Source organism: Ceratotherium simum, chromosome 14 (genome assembly GCF_057802395.1).
Source record: "Ceratotherium simum simum isolate JZ-2026a chromosome 14, ASM5780239v1, whole genome shotgun sequence".
Classification (NCBI taxonomy): domain Eukaryota; kingdom Metazoa; phylum Chordata; class Mammalia; order Perissodactyla; family Rhinocerotidae; genus Ceratotherium; species Ceratotherium simum.
Genome location: NC_141913.1, coordinates 50,832,796 through 50,846,491, shown reverse-complemented (window position 1 = coordinate 50,846,491; position 13,696 = coordinate 50,832,796).

Genomic DNA, 13,696 nt, shown 5'->3' with positions numbered 1-13,696 from the left:
TCAGTTCCCTGGAAGGGCCCCTCTGGCAATGTCTGTTGACCAATCTGTTCAGCTGTTCTTTAACCACACATTGGCCGATAGAGAATATACCTATAACCTTAGCCACCCTTTGCTTTGCTCACTTTTCAGGCTTTACTGCTTCTACCTCACTGCTTTCACTCAAGTTATTCTTCTCAATAGGAATGCCATCCTTTCTTCTCCCCATTGACCCAGATCTGTGAGGTTCAATCACACCTCATAGCTTCCATGAATTCCAGTCTGACTTCAACACTCAGTGAACTCCTGCTACACAGAATTGTACTTCTTTGCTTTTTATTGTTTTACTTTTTATTTATTTATTTTTTTGTGAGGAAGATCAGCCCTGAGCTTACATCTATGCCACTCTTCCTCTTCTTGCTGAGCTAACGTCCATGCCGATCTTCCTCCACTTTATGTGGGACGCTGCCACAGCACGGCCTGACAGGCAATGCGTTGGTGCACGCCCGGGATCAGAACCCGGGCCACCAGCAGCGGAGCACACGCACTTAACAGCTACGCCACGGGGCCTGCCGGCCCCAGAATTGTACCTCTTAAAGCTGAGCTTGCAATATAATCATGTATAGTTAATTAATTAGTTAATCTTGTGATTCTAGATGTTTCATCTGAGTTGGGCATTTATCCCTAAATAGATTATATTCCTGATTCCCCTTCGGCAGCAAGAACAGTGCTGAGCATCAAGTGAGTACTTACTAAATATTTTTTGACTTATTCAGTAAGATGCTAAAACTCTCTAGAATGACCTTCAGTAAGGTGAGCAAAGATGTGGATTCTGAGAGACTCGCAAAGGTCTGATTTGAATCCTCTTTCTGTCATTTACTAGTTGTGTAAACTTGCACAAATTTCGCAACCTCTCTGAGCTTTAATTTCCTAATAATGCTACATGGCTGGTATGGTTCATTGCCTATGCAAAGCAATTCATTTTTGCTATCCTTCTTCTTGATTTTGTTTAGGTATTATTAAGAGACTTCTTGATCTTGGGCAAGGAGGGCCTAGTTGCTGGTCTAGGGGGTGGCCATATAATCCAGTCTGGTAAGTGAGATGTGGGAGAAGTCTGTTGGGAAATGTTTGGGGAAATTTTTCCTTCCTAATGAGAGGGGAGACATGCAAAGAGAACCTCCCTATTCTACACCATCTCCTCCTACTCGAGCACGGTTGTGTGAGGATGTGATGCCAGGAGATGCTACAACCATATCGCAACCACAGAGAAAGGCAAAGAGATTTGCAGAAATGCCAAACCAGAGCCCAGACATTGGAAAGATCCTAAGCCAATGTTGGAAACTACCCATCTCCAGTTTTTGTTCTTGCTGTTATTATTACATGAGATAATAAATAACAAGTCTCTGTTGTTTAGGCATTGTTAGACACCTCGGGTCCTCTATCTTTTGCAGCCAAAAGCATTCCTAAATGACACAAACTTTTGTGAAGAACAGATGAGATAATATCTGTCAAGTACTTAACATATTGTCTTTCGTACAGTAAGTGCTCCATAGAGTTAGCTAGTATAACAGAGTGATTGTTGGTGGTCAGGTGTGGGAGTTGCCTTCCTGCCTAGATCAGAGCAATTTTATGAGCTCCATATAAGGAGACAAAGTGTTCACACACCTAACAATTGGAGGAAGTTGTAAAAGACAATGTATGATTAAGAGCCACATTAAATGGTGCCGAAGGTAGGAAGCGTCATAGGAAGGAGGGGAAAGGATTGATAAATATGTGTTACAGCCTCAAGGAAAGGGTCAAGGTAAATAAAACAAAATTGAAGATTGAAAGAGGAAGGCACTGAAATTATAGAAGTGGGAAGAAAAGAGGGCTGTCTGAGGTCTTATAGGGAAGGAAGAGAGAGGAAAGGGGACAGCATCTTACAGAGGGGCCTCTGATTCCAGACTGAGTTGAGATCTAATCTAAAGGCAGCCTACTGCAAATTCTGAAGCAGGAAAGTGACTTTTAAAAAGTGGTGTTTTAAGAAGAAAAATCTGGAAAGTCTGAAAGAGGAAGAACCCAAAGCGTGAGACACCTGTTACGAGATCATTGCAGTAACCCAGTCAGTACGTCAACTAGAAGAAAGAGCACAGATACTACAAAGTGTCCCTTACCTTTATAAAATAAATAAGATCAAGGTCTCTCAAAATACCTGAAATAGTACATGGAACAGTCGTAGGGCAGATCATTTCTATGGAAGTTGAGAAGAGTGAAACAGAAAGTCTTTCATTTTCTCATTTTCCTATCTTCTAGGACAATGTGTATGAGATAATCATAATTGGAAAAAATAAGAATATAAAATTATTTATGCACTACAACCTCAACTACATAAGTAAAATATGTGCAGAAATATGACTTAAAGGAAATATGTTAAAATGTAAACAGTGAGTGTCTCTGGGTGGTAATTTTATAAATGTCATTTGTTTTTCTTTACACTTTAAAAAATTCCCCCCATTTTCCCTAATAGATATGCATTACTTTTAAAGTCAGAAATACATTATCAAAGTATGTCAAAGTGGTTCTTTTCTTCCAGTAGCACTACAATGAATCATGTATAAAGGAGAAATAATACCCAAAATAAGAAAACAACTTTATGAATAAAGTTCTAATATTATAATTTGGAGATTGCATACACTGTGCTTTTTCTTTGAAACTCCTATCCAACTGTGATTGAATAGGCTGACTGAAGAGTTAACTATTCAGTGTCTATGTTGCTGCTAGATGGTAAGTACCACATGGAGGTTCACAACCACGAGGGTCTTTCCCAATGACTAAGACAGGCACTTGGCTCATATTGGGTGCTCACTAAGTGTTTGCCAAATGACTTACTCATGCTTAGCACGTTGCAATGTGTTTCTATTCTGCTCTCTGCTTTGAATGAGCAACCACTGGTACTTCCATAATTCCTTTACATGTGATTTACTGGTAGACGGTAAATATACAAATTAGAAAAATGTATCATCTCTACATCAGCAGTAATGTCAGCACTGAAATTATCCAAAGCATTATATGATTGTAGGTCAAAAACGAAGTCCCATTTTGACATAAAATTCCGTATAATAATCTTATTTTATTAATGACCTTCAGTTAAATATATTGAAACACTTTTTATAACAAAGATCGTTAATATTAATTTGCCTAAGTATTTAGATAGCATGGTTTGCTCTAGAAACTTAACGAGCTGTAGCCATGAGCAGAAACAAATGTATGTGAATGTGGTCTCCTCTATGGTGTGAATTTGGGGTCACCTTGACTAAAACATCCTCCAGTATATACTTCTTGAGATATCTTTATCAGAGAATAAACATCTTCTTTCACAATTAGCAATAAAACTTAGCATGTTAATTGCTCTGGGAGAAATAATATGTGTATCTAAGTTCCTGCAGAGGAGATTTTGAGGGAGTGGAGGGAGAGCCATCAGTGACAGAGTTTCAGGATGTGTAACGAGGATAAGCAGAAGAATGAGAAGGCTTGAATGAGAGTGGGCCCAGGCCATAGAGAGGAATGGTCCAGGATCCAGGGCGACAAAAAGCAAACCTCACCTACTTTAAGATATCGCCCTGGGCTATCCATGAGTGTGAGAAAGTTTGCACATGAAACAAGCTTTGTTAGGGAGGGTAACACCTCACAGTCAGAGTATTTATCTTGTTGCCAAGTGATAACCCCAACATAGATGCCATGTTTGGTAGACTGTGGAAACGAATATCCAGTGTTCTGTGATTCAGCTCTTTCAAAAAGCCAATAACCTTCCTAAAACTTGTCATGCCAAAAGCATGCAAAGAGATACCACATTTTCAGAGCAGCTTTAGAATGCATTGTGAAACATGAATTCGATCTTCATACACACCAGGTGAAACTTTGTGCTTACAATGATACATTTCCTTCAAGGATCTAATGACATAACATTGGACTCACGTAACCACAGTTGCATGCACCATTCACCTCTCTATTATCCTTGTGGATTATTTATGGAAAATGGATTACTATATTACTTAACAAGTCTTAATTTAGTGTCTCTCTTATCTAGCATATTCCTAGTGCATCTCAGCCAGTGCAATATGCCTATTAAAAGTAGTAACACATTTCAATGTTAAATTTCATAAAACATACTTAGAAGAGTAACATAAAAACACATTATCATAGAGTGCATTCCAAATCCAGATGTCAATTACTTTTGTTTACCCTCTTATGGATATCTATATCTTTTTCTATTAAGAGTAGATAAAAGACCAGAGACCAATCAACACTTGCTACTAAAATACATACATGATTCACACACAGACTTCAGATTTGGTCCCATATAAAATGATTGGAGAAATCTCTCAATTTCTAGGAAGGAAATGTCAAAGAAAAGTTAGATAGATTATGAGACAGTGATGCATTGTATCACAGGACTAGACCAGAGAGTTTACATTGTCTTCAAATCATGACAGCCTTAGTTAGACTTGTGAAAAGTGAGGAGGAGGGAGAGGAAATCATTGCTCAGTTCTTTCCTTGTTAATTAGGAATGCATGGACAGGAATATGGGAATGTAAATGGGATGCATGGGTGCTTGGGGAGGAGGAAAGGAAAGGAGACGACAAAGGCTCCTGTAGGTCTATCTCCAGCCTTGACCTCTCCTCAATCTTGAGACTGCCAAATCCAAGCTCTTAGTGGACATCTCCACTTGACTGCCCCTGGCCACTCCAGTTTCAGCATGTCCAAAACTGGACACATGATCTCCCCATCATTCTCTCAGACCTGTCTCCATCCACTTCCCATCTGTCTACTAGTCGTCCAAGCCAAAATCAAAGCAACACCTTTGACTCTTCTTTTTATCCACTTTCACATCTATCATTTAACAAGTCCCACTAATTTTAGATTTGAAATATTTTTTGAGTCAATATGCTCCTCTTTTTTCTCGAAAATGATTGCCCTGGTTCTGGTCTTCATCATCTCTGTGACCAGAGACCAATCTGTGTCTCTAGTGTCTTGTTCCTTACACCATAAGCTTGATCTATTTACAATGTAAATCTGACCCAGCTGTGACTCTTCTTAAAATTCTTCGAATCTCCATTAAATACAGGATAAAGTCCTAATTGGGTTCACATGAGTCCAAGACCATCTGTGATCTGGCCCCTGCCTTCCTCTCCAATCACATTAAATTAAAGACTCTAGATAAGTCTTTATCGTGATATCTGGCACATAGTAGGGACTCAAAATTGTTAGCATTAATGGTTATTATCACTTTTACCTCCATTATTGTACTTAGAAAACTCTTTTAAAGTTTTATTTTTACATATTTTTTACCCAGTAAAGTTCTTGAGAGCAGAAACTGTGTACCTCATTTTTTACACGTAGTATAATATGTGCTCATTGTGGATGCCTACTTTATGTTTTTTTGAACTAAATTGAAAACAAACTTTTGTACCCCAATTTTGATCCTACCTATCACTACTGATATAGCCTCAAAGTGTGGCCTTCCTTCTCTTCCCCATTCATTATGAGGATAGAAAATTTTATCTTCCAGGACAGGGAGAAATTAAGGGTCCCATGAACTAGATTTGGGGTGAATGTTGGGATTCTGGGTCTAAGAGCTTGGGGAACTTCAGGGACAGGTTCTGGGGTAAGACTTCATGGGCAAAGGAACAGAAATCTTGATCCCAGCTGGCTGCAATAGGCACAGAAGGGATCAGGCCTGCGGAAGGGGAAATATCTCCTTTCACCAGGGTTTGGGTGAAGGCATCATAGGAACTGGGACCCCAAGAGTTCCAAGCAGTGGGCAAGTATCAAGTACTAAGGAAGGAGGCAAAGAGCTAAGAGAAGATGATAAGGGTTAAGGCCACTGGAGGAGGACTCACAGGAAAGAAGCCTACTTCCTTTGCCTCAATTTTCTAAGTTTTGTGTTGGATACTTGACTACAAACATAAATGAATAAAACTTTTAATGGAAAAAAAACTTATGAAGATGCTGCTAAACACCACATACCAGGTAATGGATTACAGTCATACACCAAATAACATTTCGGTCAATGATGAACTGCACGTACGACTTTGGTCCCATAAGATTAGTACCATATAGCCTAGGTGTGTGGTAGGCTGTACCATCTAGGTTTGTGTAAGTACACTCTATCCTGTTCACACAGTGGTGAAATTGCCTAATGACACATGTCTCAGAACATGTTCTCATCGTTAAGTGACACATGACTGCACCTAGTATTGGCAAGAATATTGGCTCTAGGGAAAGAAATAATTTAAATGATTTATGTATTAGACAATGAAGTGAATAGGCTAATGAGATCATACAAAGATCAGAACATCTCAAGTTTCCATCAGGTCAGAACCTGTGATGACATTTTTTTCCCTGACATTTCATTCTAGATACTTAATCTATCCCTTTCAAGTGCTTGCTTTTTAGAAGTCTGAGCCAAAGGAATGGATATCCTCCAAAGTATATTATTTCTCAGTGATTTTTGCTCTTTTCACTCTTCCAAACAATATTTCTTGGTGATTTCAGTATTTGCACTCATATGCTTGTTGCCTTAATATGAAGTGCTGCTCCCTCTTTTCACACAGTGGTAGGGTAGAGCACTGACTATAATAATTTGACTTTTCTATAGTAGTGACCTCTTAGTGTTCAATGGCTCTTTGGCTCATCAGAACCGGCTACACATTGTATTAATCTCACGTTTCTTCAAGCAGTGCTAAGAAACCCAAATACATGGAGAGATAGGAAATGAATCCTCACCATTTACTCAAGGAAAGTTCTAGACTTTTCCATAGAACTCATGTGTCTATATCTTTGCCACCATCTCTTACAGGTACAAATGTTTAAACACTCTTACTCCACACCAAATTCCTGTGTGGCTGAACATGAGCACATAAAGTCCATTTCAAAAATTTTTTAGAAGGCTTCCTCATCAAAGAAGAACTTTTGGTCAATCAAACTTTTCTAATGAAGCGTTACGACCTTTTAGCCCATATCTATGACTCATGTTGAAATTATGTTGCATCATAATCTTGAAGTAAGATCCTCTTTCTTCTTATCGTATTAATGTGGATGTATACTGCATTTTCTAAATTTCTGATATGCAGTATGTATACTGCATTTTCTAAATTTCTGATATAGTCATTTAAAATATAATAGTTCTCATGAGTTCCAACAGCTCTGGGTAAAATTATGAAGAAAGAGAGATTTGAAAAGAGTCATATCCTTTACATGCAAAACTAAAGTATTGTTGTTATGAATGAAATAATGTAAGTGAAGTGTTAGGCAGAATGTCTAATCATAGTAAGCACTCGATATTGTTATTATTATTAGTAGTAGTATTGAAGTACTGTTGGTAATTATTCCCACTTGAGAGTAACACTGACTTAACATAATAGTTGTGTGATCTTGGATAAGTCACTTAACTTCTTTGGGCTTCCCTTTCTTTACGTTGTAGTGACCCCACGCAATTTACTTTCAGGTACATTATCTTATTTAATATTTTCACTTACTATTTGAGCAGGATAAGTCTTGTTTTACAGCTGAGGAAACAGAAGAGCAGAGTAGTCAAGGGATTTGCCTCATTGTTACTGAAAGGTGAAGGATTAAACTAAACCCAAGTGTTTTAGGTCAATGCTCTTTCCGCTGACAATATTTTTCACGCACTTTCCAGTTCTGAAATGTGTGATTTTATGTTTCTGTGACTGCTTAAGGAGCTGTTAGGACTTCTAGGACAGAGACAATGTCATACTCATTCTTGACTTTCCCAGTTCTAGCAAGGTAATTAGCAAATGGTAAGTCTTCACTAAATATGCAAAACTGGATGCTTCCCTAGCCATGCTGCCTCTGACAGAGCCTAATCCAACGTCCCACCTCCATTTATGGCTGGGGTTTGCTCTACATTGGATGCTGCCAGAAAGCGGGAGTAATTCTTTGATTGGTATCCCAATAAATCTGATCTATAGGGACAAGAGATGAGAAAGAGGATAAAACTGTAAATAATAAATAAGTAGCAGTCAATCATTTTTGGGTGAGGATGAGGGTATTTGATATTTTATAGGTGGCACAGTGACCTCGCTTCTGTCTGTGCTTGGACAAAATTATGAAATAGCCTTGTTTTGTGTGGTTTTATCATGGTCTCAGAGTAACTTGTCTGAGGTTGATATTCTGTGACGTTGTTTATGTCTAATAGGAGAAAACGGGACCTGGCTGTGAGTGTCAGAGCAGCTTTTGAACGTCAGAGGCTTCTCTTTTTTTTTTTTTTTCTGTCTAACTGCCAAAGAGTACTCATTTCTGGAGGAACAGCTTCACTTGAATTAAAAGACTGTGTAACGTACTAAAGAAATTACAAAAGAGAGCATCTCATCCTCATGGGATCAAGCTGACTTGTTTAATCAATTTATTTTAAGGAATGGCCAATTCCAGATATTGCTATATTTTGTTTTTTGGTTGGTTAGATTGGGAGAAGATGATCATGTTTAATACATCAGTTTTTGGTCTATAGTGTTATTTTTGTAATTTATTTTATTTTACTATTTTTTATTATTATTTTATTGAGGCCACACCGGTTTATAACATTGGGTAAATTTCAGGTGTACATCACTATATTTCAGCTTCTGTATAGACTGTATCATGTTTACCACCAAAACTCTAGTTTCCATCCATCACTGTACACGTGTGTCTCTTTTCCCCTTTCACCCTCCCTCCCCTCCCTTCCCCTCTGGTAACCACCAATCTGTTGTCTGTATCTATGTGTGTGTTTGTTTATCTTCCACATATGAGTGAAATCATACAGTATTTGTCTTTTTCCGTCTGACTTATTTTGCTTAGCATAATACCCTCAAGGTCAATCCATGCTGTTGCAAATGGCATGATTTTATCTTTTTATGGCTGAGTAGTGTTCCATTGTGTGTGTGTGTGTGTGTATATATATATATATATATATATATATATATATACCAGATCTTATTTATTCATTCACCTGCTGATGGGCACTTAGGTTGCTTCCAAGTCTTAGCTATTGTGAATAATGCTGCAGTCAACATAGGGGTGCGTATATCTTTTCAAATTTGTGTTTTCATGTTCTTTGGATAAATATCCAGAAGTAGAATAGCTGAATCATACAGTATTTCTATTTTTAATTTTTAAAGGAATCTCCATATTGTTTTCCATAGTGGTTGCACTAGTTTGCATTCCCACCAGCAGTGTATGAGGGTTCTCTTTTCTCTATATCCTCTCCAACACTTGTTATTTCTTTTAAAATTTTAAGTTAAAACTGTATGTGCACATAATTTTTCTTCTCTCATTTCCCGTTCCTTAAAGGCACTTATTTTTAACTCTTTTAGCTAATTCTTTTGGTATTTACCTCCATACTTCTCCTAAAACTGTTTAAGAAGTATCAATATAAGCACGGTCTTAAGAGATACACACATGTACATTTCCCATCCTGCTATATTTCTCATATTAGTAATATCAAAATATTGATTACATCAATACTTGTTGTTTACATTATTATGACTATGTGCGTGGAATTCACAGTTGGACCATATTATATAATTGTACTTTTTGCACATTTTCTTATCTCATTTTTTAAATTCATTTTTATATATACTTATTACTAACTCAAACACAAAGCCTCTTCTAGCTGAACAAATCTTGTTATAATATATTCAAACATTTGAAGTATCTAATCAATTGCATTTTCTTAAAATAATGACATTCGGGGCCTCTGATCTGCTCCACAATAAACGACTTGCTCTCTAGACCCCTGAAGGTCAGTCCTCCTGTGATCACTTGGAATCCTGAGGATTCCTTCTATATCTCTCTTGGACTGGATTCTCTTTTTCCTACATCCTCCATTGTCCACTTCTTGGTTCACTGACTCATTTTTGTGGAGCATATGCTCCATTGGCCATTTGAGAAAAGAGACATGGGGATAAGCTTTTTGAGATCTTGAACATCTGAAAATGCCTTTTCTCTCCCCTCTACTAAATTGGTAGTTTGGTGATGTATAGAATTCTAGGTTAAAAAATATTTTCCCTCCAAAATAGAAAGCATTTTCCATCGTGTGCTAGCCTTTAGTCTTGCTATTAAAAAGTCCAATGTCATTCTAATTTCTGATCTTTTGTATGTGATCTTAATTTTGATCTCTGGAAGCTTGTAGACTTTTCTCTGTCTCCAATGTCCTGAAATTTCACAATAATGTGCTGTGGGGTGGCTTACTTTTATCTATCTTATTGGTATGTAGTAGGTCCTTTTAACCTGCAAGTTTATGTCATTCAGTCCTGAGAAATTTTCTTGAATTTTTTTTTGTCTTTTTGATTTATTTTTTGTTATATTTCTAATATAATATTTAATGCATAGAAGGAAATATTGCCATTAACTTCCATTTACTATGGATTCCTCCCCATTCGATTCTCTGTCTTCTGATCCCCACTCAAGGGAAACACTATTCTGAGCTTATATTCATCATTCTCTGGTTTTATTTTTATATATTTATCACATGAAAGTATGGCCAAATAAGATATCGTTTATTTTTGCTTGTGGGTAAGCTTTATAAAAGTTTGGCATTATCTTATAAGTACTCTAGAGCTGGGGTCAGCAAATTTGTTTGGTAAAAGGCCAGGTAGTAAATATTTTAGTCTTCGCGGGCCCTATGGTCTCTGTCGTCACTATTCAACTCTCGTTGTGTTGGCAAAGCAGTCACAAACAAGTGGGTGAGGCTCCGCAAATACAATTTTACTCACAAAAACAGGTGGTGGGGCATATGCTATAGTTTGCCGACTCCTGTTCTAGAGGAACTCTGCACATGTACATGTGAAATGCAAGAGTTTCTCGGGTATATACAAAACAATGCCAAATTGTTTACAAAAATTTTACATGTTCTATCAAGTCTTCTGGATCTTGGTTGTTCCATTCTACACTGTGTCTCTAAAATTCAGCCAAGTTGTTTCTTGTGAGTATAGTTCACTTTGTCATTGTTACTCCATTGAATGAATTAAAGTGTCACAATTTATTTATCCATTCTCCTGTCAATATATATTTAAGTTGTTTCTAGTTTTTCTCTTCTGATGTCATTTTCTAACATATATTCCCATCAACACTATTCAAAGACAACCCCAATACACACCTCTCCAGCACTTGATATTGTCAAATTTCTGAATTTTTGGCAACCTAGCATGTATAAAATAGTATGTCATAATTTGCATTTCCCTGATTGCCAAAGCTATTGAATATCCTTCCGTAAATCTACGATGATGTGGAATTCCTCTTCTGTGAAATGCTTACTTGAAATTTTTTTTGTGGGGGAGAGGTTGGAGAGGGATTTTTTGTTTTGTTATTTGTCTTTCTCTTATTTACTCATTGGAGTTCTTTATACATATTGTCAATTATATATGTTGCAAAAATATTCTAGTTTGCCATTTTTTGAATTTGTTTAAGATGTCTTTTGATGTTGTTAAATCTATCTATACCTTCTTACATGCTTAGTAGTTTGTGTCTTTTTATGGAAATCTTTTCTATCTCACAGTCAGAAAGGTATACTCTCCTATAGTAACTTCTAAAACTTTGCCTCTAAAGAGGACTAGTGCTACTTGAAAAAACAATTTATTCTAGGACTAGTGCTACTTGAAAAAACAATTTATTCTATGGCCAGGCAGGAAATATATAAGATGAGTCTGCAACATATTGTCACACCAGAAAGCAAAGAGGCCATCAAAGACTACTAGGATTGTGTCAAAAGGACCCAGAAACCAACCTGAAGAAGCTCCCACTGGACAAAAACAAGGCAATTTGAGCATGAAAAATAATAATAACAGCAATGAATTTAAATATTTCAAAATTCATGAGTTACATTGATACTTTTTATTTATTTATTTTTTTTGTGAGGAAGATCAGCCCTGAGTTAACATCCGTGCTAATCCTCCTCTTTTGGCTGAGGAAGACCGGCTCTGAGCTAACATCTATTGCCAATCTTCCTCCTTTTTTTCCCCCAAAGCCCCAGTAGATAGCTGTATGTCATAGTTGCACATCGTTCTAGTTGCTGTATGTGGGATGTGGCCTCAGCATGGCCAGAGAAGCAGTGTGTCGGTGTGCGCCCGGGATCCGAATCCGGGCAGCCAGTAGCAGAGCGCGTGCACTTAACCGCTAAGCCACCGGGCCGACCCTAAAATGATACTTAAAGGAAACCACACCAAAAAATGCAGCAGTGGAACTATGGAATTTCATGGGAAAATATTTAGGGCAAATTACTAATTTTCTTCAAAAATTACACTTCAAGGAAAATAAAAAGGAGAAACCTAAATTGAAAGAGATAAGAGATATATTTAAAAAATGTAATTTATGGACCTTATTTGTATATTCTGATTAGAATTAACCAACTACAAAAGGAGAAAATTAGGAGTCAAGTGGAGAAATTTAAACAATGACTGGCTATTTGATGAGAAAAAGATATGATTGTTTTTAGTTATGGTAAAGGATACTGTGTTATGATTTCAAAGAGTCCTGACCTGTAATTAAGATGTACTGAAATATTTGTGGATAAAATGAGATGATACCTAGAATTTGCTTCAAAGTTGAAGGAGAAAGAAGGTTGAGGTAGAGGTGACACAAGAGAGGTCACAGGGTGATAATATTTGAAGCTAGTTGATGATTATATTCAAGTTCATTAAACTGTTATCTCTACTTTTGTGTATATTTGAAATTTTCCACAATGTAAAATAAAAATCAATACCCTAATACAATAAAAGGCTTTATTCAATTACTCCATGGTCCCACCTGAAAGGTAGAGAGTGAATGGTCTGCTCTACACAGTCATGCCCAGACCCCGATGTAATATCCTGTGTTACCTAGCAAAAGGGCCTAGGGCAAAGTTCATGCACTAATGGTTATTACAGGGTGCAATTCTGGAACGTCAAGAGGGAAGGAAGAAAGGAAGTGATACAGAGGAAGAAGGAAAGCTATTACCAGGTGGTTCATTACCTAATTGGCCACAGCTTGAAAGCCAGCCAGATGCTCGTTCACGCAGGACATCTCAGAGAAACTGTATAGAAATGGCACACCTTGGAACAGTCCTTCAAAGGGAAAAAGAGAGAGATTTACCTGTAGGCTTATTCTAGTCTCCTGCCTTTCTCTAGTCCAAGTTTGTTCTGTGGAACATTAACTCTTACAGCTTCTGGGTTGTTTCCAAGCCCCTCTGGACAGCTGCTAGGAGAAAAGTCTCTAACATGAGAAATGCTTTGATGTTGTTCTTTCATTTTAGGTGCTTTCCTTAAACGCTTGTGGATGCTTGTCAGGCTACTCCTGTTTCAGAATGGGGCACCAAAAAGCTAACTGGAAGCTCTGCTTAGAAGGGAGCCCAAGAAGAGGGGAGAAAAGTGTTAAATGTAGGATGATCTAGCTGGGCTGTTTCTTTGGCATATGCCCAGTATTATTATCTTTAGGTGCCCAGAGAAGACTGTTCCAATCTCCTGCCTGCAAGATAATCCTGCCAGGTTTCTGGAGCCCAGGGGGCACCTGTACAGTTCAGAATTTAAACTTTCACTCACTCCTCCTTTTTTATTGTGGCAACGCTGATCTTATCTGTATCTGGTGTACTGCAAACTGGTGGTTGCCCTCTGTTTTACTCTCTCTAGAGAATCAACCTCCAGTCATCTCCCTGCCTTCCCAGTAAGGGTGGGGTGGTGTGCTAGCTGCATGGAGCGTGGGAGAGGATCTG